Raw genomic sequence first — 15,304 nt, forward strand, 5'->3', positions numbered from 1 at the left:
GAAAGTTACCTATTCCTCAAAGCACCACAGAATGCAGATTCAGTGAACATACAGCCAGAGTCTAGAATCTTCCATGCATGAAAATGGAGTTTACGTGAAATCCAACACTTAACTTTATTGTAGCATGTCTGAGGAGCTCCAATAAAAGGACCAATATAAAGATTATTTTGACTACCTAAAGTATTTAGACACTTAGGGATAAAAGGTAAAAACAAGTTTTTCTAAAAATAAGTCCAATAAGAATGAACAGTCAATAGTCTTTTTTAATTTAAATAGCATGTAAATACTTAATTTGGTTGGAAGAATCATTTTCTTTTCATAACTTTGAATAAAAGTTTTTCTTAACTGGCATCCACTCTTAGCACCCTATCAACAACAAACACTTTCATGGATAAGTTTGAAAAATGAATAAATGAACTGATCGCCCCTTTCGGTTTATTGTTTCACAAAATACAGCAGAGGAATATGTGGCCAGTGTCAAAGTCATACTGTGCTCTTACCACTCCAAGTTAGAAGAACTTAGGAAATTGCTCTCTTTAAGTTTCAGTTGTCTCAACTGTGAAATGTTGACCAAAATGTGAAGATTCAGTGAAACAATTCGTGTAAAGCCCCTAACACTCAGTTGGAGGGGAGAGGCAGACACCTATTCCCAACTCTTCATGCTCCATTAGCCAGAGTTGATGCTCACCCTGACTTCTCTCCCCAAACCTCAGGAGCGCCTCCATAGAGTAAGAGGAATGACTCATATAACTGGTTGATTGGCAAGTTTGGAGAAAAGGAACCTAGCATTCAAAGATCATTCCCTGGTAGGATCCCTTTTAGGGTCTGCCTACTTGAGCAGAGGCCAACATTCTGATCTGTTCAGTTCCATGTAGTAATGAGCCTACCCTGCTAGGAACATCCTGAAAATACTGCTTTAGCCATGCCTGGTAGAATAAACTATGACCAAGTCCACTTTCCCACAGACACAAAGCCATTGTCTCTACTCCTACTATTATCAATTATACAGCTGAAATTTCAGCTCTCTATCTATATAACTTTTTGTTAATTTATCTGTTGGTTCTAAACTCAGATATGGAAAATTGTGTCGTTTACTGTGCTCATACAACCCAACAATCAATACAAAACACCAATAGCTATTACTATCATTATCATCATCATCATCATCTTCTGTATCCTCCTACTGGATCTTCACCATCTTATATCTTTTTTGACATCTCCATTTGGATAGCTAATAGGCATTTCAACCAACATATCCGAAATCAAACTTCTGATTTCCTCTTTCACCTCCCACACCTATTCCTCCCCTATACCTCCTCATCTCAGAAACAACAACCCCTTCTTTCTGGCTGCTCAAGCCAAAGAGACTGGCATCTCTCTTGATCCCCCTCTTTCTCTTACACTCTCCATCCCATCTGTCAGCAAAATGGCACTGGCTCTATTTCACAACATTTTCACAGTCTATTCCATTCTTACTACCTCTGCTGCTATTCCCTTTTCCCAACCCACCCTCGCTTCCTGACAGTATTACTTTCAAAGCCTCCCAATGAGTCTCTGTTTCTGCTCCTGCCCTCCTATGTAAAGTGTAGGTCAGATTATGTCTCCCCCTGATCAAAACCCTCTAATATATGGTCATCCTACTCAGGATAGAAGCCAAAGTCTTCACAATGGCCTACACTTGTGGGGGCGGGAAGCACAGTATTTGCTCCACTTAACACTCTGGCCTTATCACCTACTCCTTTCCCTCCTCCCTCATGGCCTCTGCACCTGCTGTGCCCGCCACCTGGAACACCTGGCCCCCAGTTATCTTTAGTCTCTATCCAAATAGCATCTGCTTAGTAAGGCCTTCCCTGGTGACCCTATTTGAAATAGCAAACTCCCCTACACCCACCTGGCTCCCTCAGTTCCTTGACTCTATGTTATTTTTCTCCTTAGAACTAATCACCATCTGACATTTACTTTTTTCTGTTTGTTCACTGTCTGCCTCCACTCACTATTACTAAAAGCTCCTTGAGGGCAAAATGTTTCCGCAGAAAAAGAACAGTATGTACCTGATGCACAGTCAGTATTCAAATATTTGCTGAATGAATGAATGAATGAATGAATGAGGTAGAAGTATATGATAAAAAAATGCATTTCTTCCTTGCTAGCTGGCTTCTAGAAGGCATAATAATACATGCCATGAATAAATAAACCCCAAAATTGTAAAGTTATGATTTCTCCATCTAAGGTAAACTAGTCGGGTTCATTGTTCAAGTAGAGCAGAGATAGATGTTTTTGTGAAAAATTTCACTACAAAGTCCAGATGCCATGTGGCTGTCTAACATGCATACAAAGTAAAGTACAAAGTTGTGCAGCTTACAGGTGACATAATTAGGTCACTGGGGGCAAGAATGCTTAGAAATGATAAAGAAATCTGTATGACTTCTCAAATGAGTCTTTGTATAGCTGCAGCAGATGTGCTTTCTTAGTTCCCAAGCATCAAATGCCAACTTCAGCCTTTACTGCAGCCTCTTTCCTCTAGATAATTTCACTTCAGGGCTGCCATTTTACTTGTCATCTTCACATATCCCTCTTTAAAATTATGTGTGATGTTTCAAACACACCTACCAAATTGCCCTTTCACTTTGTGTCAGAACTGTGTGCAAATTACAGTGCATTTTCTCATTATATGCAATATTATTACGAAGAAACCCACCCCAGCTAGGTCTGTGGATTTCAGTTTTTAAATCTCATGAAGTATTCTAAAATAAGAAACTACAGAGAAGAAAGACGAAGTTATAATACCCAATCTCCCGCTCAGGCCCCTTATGTTTTCTGGTGGGTGATGTAAGAATTGAATATTGGTTCTGTTTTGGAGGAACTCCCCATCACAAGGAGATGGGGTTTTGTCTGGATTCTTTTGCCTCAGGAATAATCTTCAGTTCCTCCAGTCACCAGGATGGTTTGCCAAACCACAGCTTTACTCCAAATGCTGAGAAAAGAGTGGTGGCTCAAAATTAACAGCGGATAATAGCTGTTTGAAACCACAAGTAACATTTATGTCCCTACAAATGGTACTAATCAAACAGTTAAGTGAACTGCTGACTACGAAGAAGACTGTGTGTAGGAAAGTCTGGCTTCTAGAACTTACTCTAAGGGTCACTAAACTGTATCATTGGTTACATTACTCTGAAATCTTTTTGTAGAAAAATGCTATTACTAGAAGTCAGAAATCATAAAATAACCATTCATTCAATATATATTCATTAAGCACCTACTATGTTCCAGGAACTCTTATAGGCAGTAGAAATCCAGAGAGAATTAAACATAAAAACCCCTGTCCTCATGGAAATTACATTTCGGTAGTCCTTCAAAAGAAAATTTATTTACAATAGTAAGATTTATTACTAATTTGGAACCCACTTTGTAGAGCAAAAAAACACTCAGATTAGAGTCCAGGGGTCACGGTTCAAGTACTCTTGCTCCCAGACCTTTAGTTTTGTGTATTCTACTGGGATGCGAATGAATGAAATAAAGTACCCAGCAAATTACCTGTCGTGTGGAAAATGATTGATAACTCTGAGAACAGTAATGATAATCGGTATGGTTCTCGAACATAGGAATTGACAAATTATGGCCCACAGGCCAAATCCAACTGGCCATTTGTTTGAATAAACAAAGTGTGAGTGGGACACAAGCACACCTATTCATTTATGTATCATCTGCGGCTGCTTTCGCACTACAGTGGCAGAGTTGAGTAGTTGCAACAGAAGCTGTATGGCCCTCAAAGCCTAATAATTTTACTATGTGACCCCTTGAAGAAATAAAATTTACCAACTCTGACTCTAATCTCTTGCTATGCTAAATGATGTCCAAGAACAGACATCATCAGCATTACTGAGCTGGCCTGTTGGAATTGCAGAATCTGAGGGCCCTTCTCCAGACTGAATCAGAATCGACATTTTAACAAGATGCTCAGGTGTGATCCATATGATCTCAGGAAGCCCAAGAAACACTGCCATGAAGTGTGCCCATGAGGACGTAACTGATCTTGCTGTATACCAAAATGGTCAATTTCAACCCTCCTCTTCCTTCCACTCCAGCCAATAGCTAAATTCAGAACAATGATGGTTTTCCAACTTAGTAAACATCAGAATCACATATGGAGCTTCCTAAAAATATAAACTCCTGGCACCCCGCTCCAGTGATTCTGATTCAGTGCATCAGAGGTGGGGTTCAAAGATTCCACATTTTTAAAACAAATACCCAAGGGAAATTCAAACACAAGTGACCCTAGGATATCACTTTAGAAATACTGTTTTTAAAAAGTACACTTATATATACTCTAGCATTGGGACAAAAATTAAGAAATAGTCTGCATGTTCATCATTATTAATGTTTTCCTTTTGGATATATAAAATACCAATGGGAGATTTGTCAGCAATCGTTTATAGTAATTACTTTTTTGTTTTGGTTTGTGTTTTTTTTAGTTCAAGATCTGTTTATTATTTAATTCTTTTTAAATTTAAAAATGCAACTATGAGTTTCGGAGCAAGATGGCCGAATAGCAGCAGCTCCAGTCTCCAACTCCCAGCGCGAGCGACACAGAAGACCGGTGATTTCTGCATTTTCAACTGAGGTACTGGATTCATCTCACTGGGGAGTGCCGGACGATCGGTGCTGGTCAGCTGCTGCAGCCCGACCAGCGAGAGCTGAAGCAGGGCGAGGCATTGCCTCACCTGGGAAGCGCAAGGGGGAAGGGAGTCCCTTTTCCTAGCCAGGGGAACTGAGACACACAACACCTGGAAAATCGGGTAACTCCCACCCCAATACTGCGCTTTAAGCAAACAGGCACACCAGGAGATCATATCCCACACCTGGCCGGGAGGGTCCCACACCCACGGAGCCTCCCTCATTGCTAGCGCAGCAGTCTGTGATCTACCGGCAAGGCAGCAGCGAGGCTGGGGGAGGGGGGCCCGCCATTGCTGAGGCTTAAGTAGGTAAACAAAGCTGCTGGGAAGCTCGAACTGGGTGGAGCTCACAGCAGCTCAAGGAAACCTGCCTGTCTCTGTAGACTCCACCTCTGGGGACAGGGCACAGTAAACTAAACAAACGCAGCAGACACCTCTGCAGACCCAAACGACTCTGTCTGACAGCTTTGAAGAGAGCAGTGGATCTCCCAACACGGAGGTTGAGATCTGAGAAGGGACAGACTCCCTGCTCAAGTGGGTCCCTGACCCCTGAGTAGCCTAACTGGGAGACATCCCCCACTAGGGGCAGTCTGACACCCCACACCTCACAGGGAGGAGTACACCCCTGAGAGGAAGCTTCCAAAGCAAGAATCAGACAGGTACACTCGCTGTTCAGAAATATTCTATCTTCTGCAGCCTCTGCTGCTGATACCCAGGCAAACAGGGTCTGGAGTGGACCTCAAGCAATCTCCAACAGACCCACAGCTGAGGGTCCTGACTGTTAGAAGGAAAACTATCAAACAGGAAGGACACCTCCACCAAAACCCCATCAGTACATCACCATCATCAAAGACCAGAGGCAGATAAAACCACAAAGATGGGGAAAAATCAGGGCAGAAAAGCTGGAAATTCAAAAAATAAGAGCGCATCTCCCCCGGCAAAGGAGCGCAGCTCATCGCCAGCAACGGATCAAAGCTGGACGGAGAATGATTTTGACGAGATGAGAGAAGAAGGCTTCAGACCATCAAATTTCTCAGAGCTAAAGGAGGAATTACGTACCCAGCGCAAAGAAACTAAAAATCTTGAAAAAAAAGTGGAAGAATTGATGGCTAGAGTAATTAATGCAGAGAAGGTCCTAAACGAAATGAAAGAGATGAAAACCATGACACGAGAAATACGTGACAAATGCACAAGCTTCAGTAACCGACTCGATCAACTGCAAGAAAGAGTATCAGCGATTGAGGATCAAATGAATGAAATGAAGCGAGAAGAGAAACCAAAAGAAAAAAGAAGAAAAAGAAATGAACAAAGCCTGCAAGAAGTATGGGATTATGTAAAAAGACCAAATCTACGTCTGATTGGGGTGCCTGAAAGTGAGGGGGAAAATGGAACCAAGTTGGAAAACACTCTTCAGGATATCATCCAGGAGAACTTCCCCAACCTAGTAGGGCAGGCCAACATTCAAATCCAGGAAATACAGAGACCACCACACAAAGATACTCCTCGAGAAGAGCAACTCCAAGACACATAATTGCCAGATTCACCAAAGTTGAAATGAAGGAAAAAATCTTAAGGGCAGCCAGAGAGAAAGGTCGGGTTACCCACAAAGGGAAGCCCATCAGACTAACAGCAGATCTCTCGGCAGAAACTCTCCAAGCCAGAAGAGAGTGGGGGCCAATATTCAACATTCTTAAAGAAAAGAATTTTCAACCCAGAATTTCATATCCAGCCAAACTAAGTTTCATAAGTGAAGGAGAAATAAAATCCTTTACAGATAAGCAAATGCTTAGAGATTCTGTCACCACTAGGCCTGCCTTACAAGAGACCCTGAAGGAAGCACTAAACATGGAAAGGAACAACCGGTACCAGCCATTGCAAAAACATGCCAAAATGTAAAGACCATCGAGGCTAGGAAGAAACTGCATCAACTAACGAGCAAAATAACCAGTTAATATCATAATGGCAGGATCAAGTTCGCACATAACAATCTTAACCTTAAATGTAAATGGACTAAATGCTCCAATTAAAAGACACAGACTGGCAAACTGGATAAAGAGTCAAGACCCATCAGTCTGCTGTATTCAGGAGACCCATCTCACACGCAGAGACATACATAGGCTCAAAATAAAGGGATGGAGGAAGATTTACCAAGCAAATGGAGAACAAAAAAAAGCGGGGGTTGCAATACTAGTCTCTGATAAAACAGACTTTAAACCATCAAAGATCAAAAGAGACAAAGAAGGCCATTACATAATGGTAAAGGGATCAATTCAACAGGAAGAGCTAAATATCCTAAATATATATGCACCCAATACAGGAGCACCCAGATTCATAAAGCAAGTCCTTAGAGACTTACAAAGAGACTTAGACTCCCATACAATAATAATGGGAGACTTCAACACTCCACTGTCAACATTAGACAGATCAACGAGACAGAAAGTTAACAAGGATATCCAGGAATTGAACTCATCTCTGCAGCAAGCAGACCTAATAGACATCTATAGAACTCTCCACCCCAAATCAACAGAATATACATTCTTCTCAGCACCACATCGTACTTACTCCAAAATCGACCACGTAATTGGAAGTAAAGCACTCCTCAGCAAATGTACAAGAACAGAAATTATAACAAACTGTCTCTCAGACCACAGTGCAATCAAACTAGAACTCAGGACTAAGAAACTCAATCAAAACCCCTCAACTACATGGAAACTGAACAACCTGCTCCTGAATGACTACTGAGTACATAACGAAATGAAGGCAGAAATAAAGATGTTCTTTGAAACCAATGAGAACAAAGATACAACATACCAGAATCTCTGGGACACATTTAAAGCAGTGTGTAGAGGGAAATTTATAGCACTAAATGCCCACAAGAGAAAGCAGGAAAGATCTAAAATTGACACTCTAACATCACAATTAAAAGAACTAGAGAAGCAAGAGCAAACACATTCGAAAGCTAGCAGAAGGCAAGAAATAACTAAGATCAGAGCAGAACTGAAGGAGATAGAGACACAAAAAAACCCTCCAAAAAATCAATGAATCCAGGAGTTGGTTTTTTGAAAAGATCAACAAAATTGACAGACCACTAGCCAGACTAATAAAGAGGAAAAGAGAGAAGAATCAAATCGACGCAATTAAAAATGATAAAGGGGATATCACCACCGACCCCACAGAAATACAAACTACCATCAGAGAATACTATAAACACCTCTACGCAAATAAACTGGAAAATCTAGAAGAAATGGATAATTTCCTGGACACTTACACTCTTCCAAGACTAAACCAGGAAGAAGTTGAATCCCTGAATAGACCAATAGCAGGCTCTGAAATTGAGGCAATAATTAATAGCTTACCAACCAAAAAAAGTCCAGGACCAGATGGATTCACAGCTGAATTCTACCAGAGGTACAAGGAGGAGTTGGTACCATTCCTTCTGAAACTATTCCAATCAATAGAAAAAGAGGGAATCCTCCCTAACTCATTTTATGAGGCCAACATCATCCTGATACCAAAGCCTGGCAGAGACACAACAAAAAAAGAGAATTTTAGACCAATATCCCTGATGAACATCGATGCAAAAATCCTCAATAAAATACTGGCAAACCGGATTCAGCAACATATCAAAAAGCTTATCCACCATGATCAAGTGGGCTTCATCCCTGGGATGCAAGGCTGGTTCAACATTCGCAAATCAATAAACATAATCCAGCATATAAACAGAACCAAAGACAAGAACCACATGATTATCTCAATTGATGCAGAAAAGGCTTTTGACAAAATTCAACAGCCCTTCATGCTAAAAATGCTCAATAAATTCGGTATTGATGGAACGTACCTCAAAATAATAAGAGCTATTTATGACAAACCCACAGCCAATATCATACTGAATGGGCAAAAACTGGAAAAATTCCCTTTGAAAACTGGCACAAGACAGGGATGCCCTCTCTCACCACTCCTATTCAACATAGTGTTGGAAGTTCTGGCTAGGGCAATCAGGCAAGAGAAAGAAATCAAGGGTATTCAGTTAGGAAAAGAAGAAGTCAAATTGTCCCTGTTTGCAGATGACATGATTGTATATTTAGAAAACCCCATTGTCTCAGCCCAAAATCTCCTTAAGCTGATAAGCAACTTCAGCAAAGTCTCAGGATACAAAATTAATGTGCAAAAATCACAAGCATTCTTATACACCAGTAACAGACAAACAGAGAGCCAAATCAGGAATGAACTTCCATTCACAATTGCTTCAAAGAGAATCAAATACCTAGGAATCCAACTTACAAGGGATGTGAAGGACCTCTTCAAAGAGAACTACAAACCATTGCTCAATGAAATAAAAGAGGACACAAACAAATGGAAGAACATTCCATGCTCATGGATAGGAAGAATCAGTATCATGAAAATGGCCATACTGCCCAAGGTAATTTATAGATTCAATGCTGTCCCCATCAAGCTACCACTGACTTACTTCACAGATTTGGAAAAAACTACTTTAAAGTTCATATGGAACCAAAAAAGAGCCCGCATCTCCAAGACAATCCTAAGTCAAAAGAACAAAGCTGGAGGCATCACGCTACCTGACTTCAAACTATACTACAAGGCTACAGTAACCAAAACAGCATGGTACTGGTACCAAAACAGAGATATAGACCAATGGAACAGAACAGAGTCCTCAGAAATAATACCACACATCTACAGCCATCTGATCTTTGACAAACCTGAGAGAAACAAGAAATGGGGAAAGGATTCCCTATTTAATAAATGGTGCTGGGAAAATTGGCTAGCCATAAGTAGAAAGCTGAAACTGGATCCTTTCCTTACTCCTTATACGAAAATTAATTCAAGATGGATTAGAGACTTAAATGTTAGACCTAATACCATAAAAATCCTAGAGGAAAACCTAGGTAGTACCATTCAGGACATAGGCATGGGCAAAGACTTCATGTCTAAAACACCAAAAGCAACGGCAGCAAAAGCCAAAATTGACAAATGGGATCTAATTAAACTAAAGAGCTTCTGCACAGCAAAAGAAACTACCATCAGAGTGAACAGGCAACCTACAGAATGGGAGAAAATTTTGGCAATCTACTCATCTGACAAAGGGCTAATATCCAGAACCTACAAAGAACTCAAACAAATTTACAAGAAAAAAACAAACAACCCCATCGAAAAGTGGGCAAAGGATATGAACAGACATTTCTCAAAGGAAGACATTCATACAGCCAACAGACACATGAAAAAATGCTCATCATCACTGGCCATCAGAGAAATGCAAATCAAAACCACAATGAGATACCATCTCACACCAGTTAGAATGGCGATCATTAAAAAGTCAGGAAACAACAGGTGCTGGAGAGGATGTGGAGAAATAGGAACACTTTTACACTGTTGGTGGGATTGTAAACTAGTTCAACCATTATGGAAAACAGTATGGCGATTCCTCAAGGATCTAGAACTAGAAGTACCATATGACCCAGCCATCCCATTACTGGGTATATACCCAAAGGATTATAAATTATGCTGCTATAAAGACACATGCACACGTATGTTTATTGCAGCACTATTCACAATAGCAAAGACTTGGAATCAACCCAAATGTCCATCAGTGACAGATTGGATTAAGAAAATGTGGCACATATACACCATGGAATACTATGCAGCCATAAAAAAGGATGAGTTTGAGTCCTTTGTAGGGACTTGGATGCAGCTGGAATCCATCATTCTTAGCAAAGTATCACAAGAACAGAAAACCAAACACCACATGTTCTCACTCATAGGTGGGAACTGAACAATGAGATCACTCGGACTCAGGAAGGGGAACATCACACACCGGGGCCTATCATGGGGGGGGGGGGGGGGGGGGAGGGGGGAGGGGGGAGGGATTGCATTGGGAGTTATACCTGATGTAAATGACGAGTTGATGGGTGCAGCATAGCAACATGGCACAAGTATACATATGTAACAAACCTGCACGTTATGCACATGTACCCTACAACTTAAAGTATAATAATAATAAATAAATTTAAAAAAAAATGCAACTATATGGTATACAACATGATGTTTTGAAAAATGTATACATTGTGGAATCACTAAAACATATGCATTGCCTCACATACTTACCATTTTGTGATGAGAACACTTAAAATCTACTCTCAGCAATTTTCAAGTATACAATATATTGTTATAAACTATAGTCACTGTATGACTATAGTTAATATACTCACAACTAATGTTGTATTAGGTTGGTGCAAAAGTATTGCAGTTTTTACCATAGAAAGTAACAGCAAAAACCCAGTAACTTTTGTACCAACCTAATAAAATAGCTCTATTGAACTGATTCTTCCTGTCTAACTGAAATTTTATACGGTAATGATTCGTGGTGCCTCCATGGCTAGATGTTAACTAAGTGCACTAACTGAGCTACCAAAAATACTTTACCACAATTATTATTTTTAATGTCAAGAATACATTTTTATGTTTTCATTTCCTTATTCAAGAAATTATTGAACACCAAATGTTTTCAGGCATCATTCTAGACAGATCAAGGATTTAAGAAATGAAAAATAACCCTTGTAGAAGCCAAAATGGAGTGACCCAAGCAGCATTCTCATGCATTGGACAAGTATTTGGTGAGGACCTGCTCAACAGCCAGGCACCGTTCTAGGTTAGGGGTCAGCAGACATTTTCTGTAAAGGGCCAGATAGTAAATATTTTAGGGTTTGCAGGCCATGTATAGTTTTTGTCACATATTATTCTTTCAGGTTTTTTATCCCTTTGTTAAGCCTTCAAAAATGTAAAAATCATTATTCATTCTCAGTTAGTACAAAGACAAACCATAGGCCAGATTAAGCCTGTGGGTCATAGTTTGCCAACCCCTATTCAGAGTGACAGGGACACAGCAGGGAATAAAACAGACAAAAGTCCCTGCCTGCCAGGTGTGGTGGCTCACACCTCTAATCCCAGCACTTTGGGAGGCCAAGGCTGGTAGATTGCTTGAGCCCAGGAGTTTGAGACCAGCCTGGGCAACATGGTGGAACCCTGTCTCCACAAAAAAAAGACAAAAATTAGCCAGGTATGGTGGTGCACACCTGTAGTCCCAGCTACCGGGAGGCTGAGGTGGGAGAATCACTTGAGCCTAGGAGGTGGAGGCTTCAATGAGCCATGATTATGCCACTGCACCCCAGCCTGGGAGACAGAGCGAGATCTTGTCTCAAAAACAAACAAATAACAACAACAAAAAGTCCCTGCCCTTGTGTAGATTATATTCTAGCAGAGGGACACATATAATAAGCAGATAAACGCAGTAAAATGGGGAGCAATTGTGTCCTACAAAGGAAAATAGTAAGGGCATAAAATAGGAGAGAACATTTAATAGAGGGTAGCCAAGGAAGGTGACATTTAAGCAAAGACCTGAATGAAGTGAGTAAATGAGCACTCCAGTTTCAAATACAGCAAGACTTGCCCAAGTTAAATTATTATATGGGGAATAGTGTTAACACCATTTGAGCACATTAGAAATAATGTCCAAAACAACAACAACAAACAAACAAAAGTAATTCACAAAAAAATGGCCTGCAGTCCCCCAAATATTGTAGTCAAGGTAGGTATGAACCTCTGCCTACACGATGTAAATGAAAAGATTCCAACAGGTCCTGGAAAAGTCAGCATCTTCTCAAACATCATTAACACCCAGATGCGATTCACAACCTTTTCACATTGAGAAACGTAAATCTGTCTCTTAAAAAATCATTCTATTTCCTCCTTTCCCTGACAGATGGCCTGCAGCTCTGCTTTCCAACCTCTTCTTAATCCATTAGAGGAGTTAACTTTAGATGAGTTGATCCTCACTGCAGAAGTTTGTTGCAAAGGAGGTGCTGGGTCTCTGAGGATACAGCTGAAGGGGAAAGCGTAATGAGAGCAACTTGGTAAACTGGCTAGAAATTTCTGAGGTCAGACAGAGCAGCTGCTGCAGTAGGAACAGAGGCAGCGGGCTGGGAGAAAAATGGGAGAGACCCTTGCTGGATCTATCATGGAAATGAAGCACTAGCCACAGACAGATTTAATACACAGGCAGAAAGCTTTAGAGAGAAACGTGGCTGTTTTACGCCTTCCTCTTAACCTCTCCTGGATTCCAGGGAGAAGTTGTCTATGCCACTGTCTTTTCTCCAAGGAGATGCCTTTGTTCCCTCAGGCTAAAGTCACCAGAAAAGATGGAGATGGTGAGACTCAAGGACCCCATGGCTAATGTGGGCTATGTCAGTGGGCATTCCCTGGACAGAAATCAAGATCTTGGCACTTTTGGTTGGTTGGTTAGTTGGTTGGTTGGTTGAATGACTGAATGACTGATTGATTTATGACAGGGTCTCAAATAGTGTTGCCCAGGCTATAGTGCAGTGGTGCAAACACAGCTCACTGCAGTCCCGACTTCCTGGGTTTAAGTGATCTCCCCGCCTCAGCCCCCCAAGTAGCTGGGACCCCAGGCATGTGCCACCATGCCCAGTTAATTTTTGTATTTTTTGTAGAGACACATTTCACCGTGTTGCCCAGGCTGGTCTCGAACTTCTGAGCTCAAGCGATCTACCTACCTCAGCCTCCCAAAGTGTAGGGACTGCAGGCACAAGCCACCATGCCAGGCCCACTTACTAGTTTTAGAGAAGTCATTTGTAAGTAGTCTCCCTGAGAAATACTTAAGAAGTACAAATACGTGCCTTTAGAAGGTAAATAAAAACTCTTATGTTGTTTCCTTCAATACCCAAAGACAGAAGCTGGCTGATGACATTCACACATATAGAATATAGCCATGGAGAAAGAATAAAGCCTTGGCCCCTCCCATATGGAAAAAGTACAGTTCCACAGCTAGTTTAGCAGTAAACTCTCTTCATGCATGGGGAACCCTTAGTGATTTGTCCTTCGGTGGCACCATGTCTGCCAAAGACCACACTGGGCTTACTGTGCTTGCCCATGGCTAGACTAACCAACCACTCTTGCTTCAGCTACTATTATTTCCTGTAACATGAACTAAATGGAGTTTCTTTCTAACCCTGGACTTACCCTATCTCAATTCTGCACCTCTGCTACCAATACGATAGCACTATAATCTGTGCAAAAATCTAGCATCATTAAACGGCTTCCATCTTTCCTCTACAAGGCTAAATAGAAGGTGATATTAAAGAATAAAACCCACACACATTCTCCACAAAACTTTTAATTTGCATTAAGTCCCTGTGGTTTCACAATTGGCTGGTGCTGTTCTTACCTTCTTTCCTGACAGGACAAGGCCACCTGCCCCAGAGCTAAATCACAATGTATGAGTATCACCCTACAAAATTCATGCACTGTCACCTCCACTTGATTTACTATAGGGGTTTAAGAGGAATTTTTTTTCTGATTTTTTTTTATTATACTTTAAGCTCTGGGATGCATGTGCAGATTTGTTACATAGGTATACACGTGCTGTGGTGGTTTGCTGCACCCGTGAACCCATCATCTACATTAGATATTTCTCCAATTCTATCCCTCCCCTACCCCCCAACCCCCTGAGAGGCCCTAGTGTGTGATGTTCCCCTCCCTGTGTCCATGTGTTCTCATTGTTCAACTCCCACTTATGAGTGAGAACATACACTGTTTCGTCTTCCTTTCCTGTGTTACTTTGCTGAGAATGATGGTTTCCAGTTTCATCCATATCCCTGCAAAGGATGTGAACTCATCCATTTTTATGGCTGCATAGTATTCCATGATGTATATGTGCCACATTTTCTTTATCCAGTCTATCATTGATGAGCATTTGGGTTGGTTCCAAGTCTTTGCTATTGTGAATAGTGCCACAAGAAACATACATGTGCATGTGTCCTTATAGTAGAATGATTTATAATCCTTTGTGTATATACACAGTAATGGGATTGCTGGATCAAATGGTATTTCTGGTTCTAGATCCTTGAGGAATTGCCACACTGTCTTCCACAATGGTTGAACTAATTTACACTCCCACCAACAGTGTAAAAGCCTTCCTATTTCTCCACATCCTCTCCAGCATCTGTTGTTTCCTGACTTTTTAATGATCACCATTCTAACTGGTAGGAGATGATATCTCATTGCGGTTTTGATTTGCATTTCACTAATGACCAGTGATGATGAACTTTTTTGCATGTGTTTGTTGGCCATATCAATGTCTTCTTTTGAGAACTGTCTATACATAACCTTCACCCACTCTTTGATGGGGTTGTTTTATTCTTGTAAATTTGTTTAAACTCTTTGTAGAGGCCGGGGGCGGTGGCTCAAGCCTGTAATCCCAGCACTTTGGGAGGCCGAGACGGGCGGATCACGAGGTCAGGAGATCGAGACTATCCTGGCTAACATGGTGAAACCCCGTCTCTACTAAAAATACAAAAAACTAGCCGGGCGTGGTGGCGGGCGCCTGTAGTCTCAGCTACTTGGGAGGCTGAGGCGGGAGAATGGCGTGAACCCGGGAGGTGGAGCTTGCAGTGAGCCGAGATCACGCCACTGCACTCCAGCCTGGGAGACACAGCGAGACTCCGTCTCAAAAAAAAAAAAAAAAAAAAAAAATCTTTGTAGATTCTGGATATTAGCCCTTTGTCAGATGGATAGATTGCAAAAATTTTTCTCCCATTATG

The 15,304-nt window shown here is 41.2% G+C and overlaps 2 protein-coding genes across 5 annotated transcripts in view; one reads left to right on the plus strand and one right to left on the minus strand.

The window, feature by feature from the left end:
• The window catches only part of ARL6IP5 (ADP ribosylation factor like GTPase 6 interacting protein 5), an 808,776-nt gene that overhangs the window by 524,872 nt on the left and 268,600 nt on the right, over positions 1 to 15,304 (plus strand). Inside the window, exon 1 of one of the 2 annotated variants that reach the window (XM_050781316.1) lies at positions 14,937 to 14,940. The exons of the other annotated variant lie outside the window; for it this stretch is intronic. The gene's annotated coding sequence lies outside the window, so the exon portion shown is untranslated. Of the gene's footprint in view, positions 1 to 14,936; positions 14,941 to 15,304 lie in introns of those variants that run through there. 2 annotated transcript variants of the gene reach the window in all.
• TAFA4 (TAFA chemokine like family member 4) overlaps positions 1 to 15,304 on the minus strand; it is a 206,107-nt gene that overhangs the window by 98,917 nt on the left and 91,886 nt on the right. The window lies entirely within an intron of this gene.

This window comes from Macaca thibetana, chromosome 2 (assembly GCF_024542745.1).
Source record: "Macaca thibetana thibetana isolate TM-01 chromosome 2, ASM2454274v1, whole genome shotgun sequence".
NCBI lineage: Eukaryota > Metazoa > Chordata > Mammalia > Primates > Cercopithecidae > Macaca > Macaca thibetana.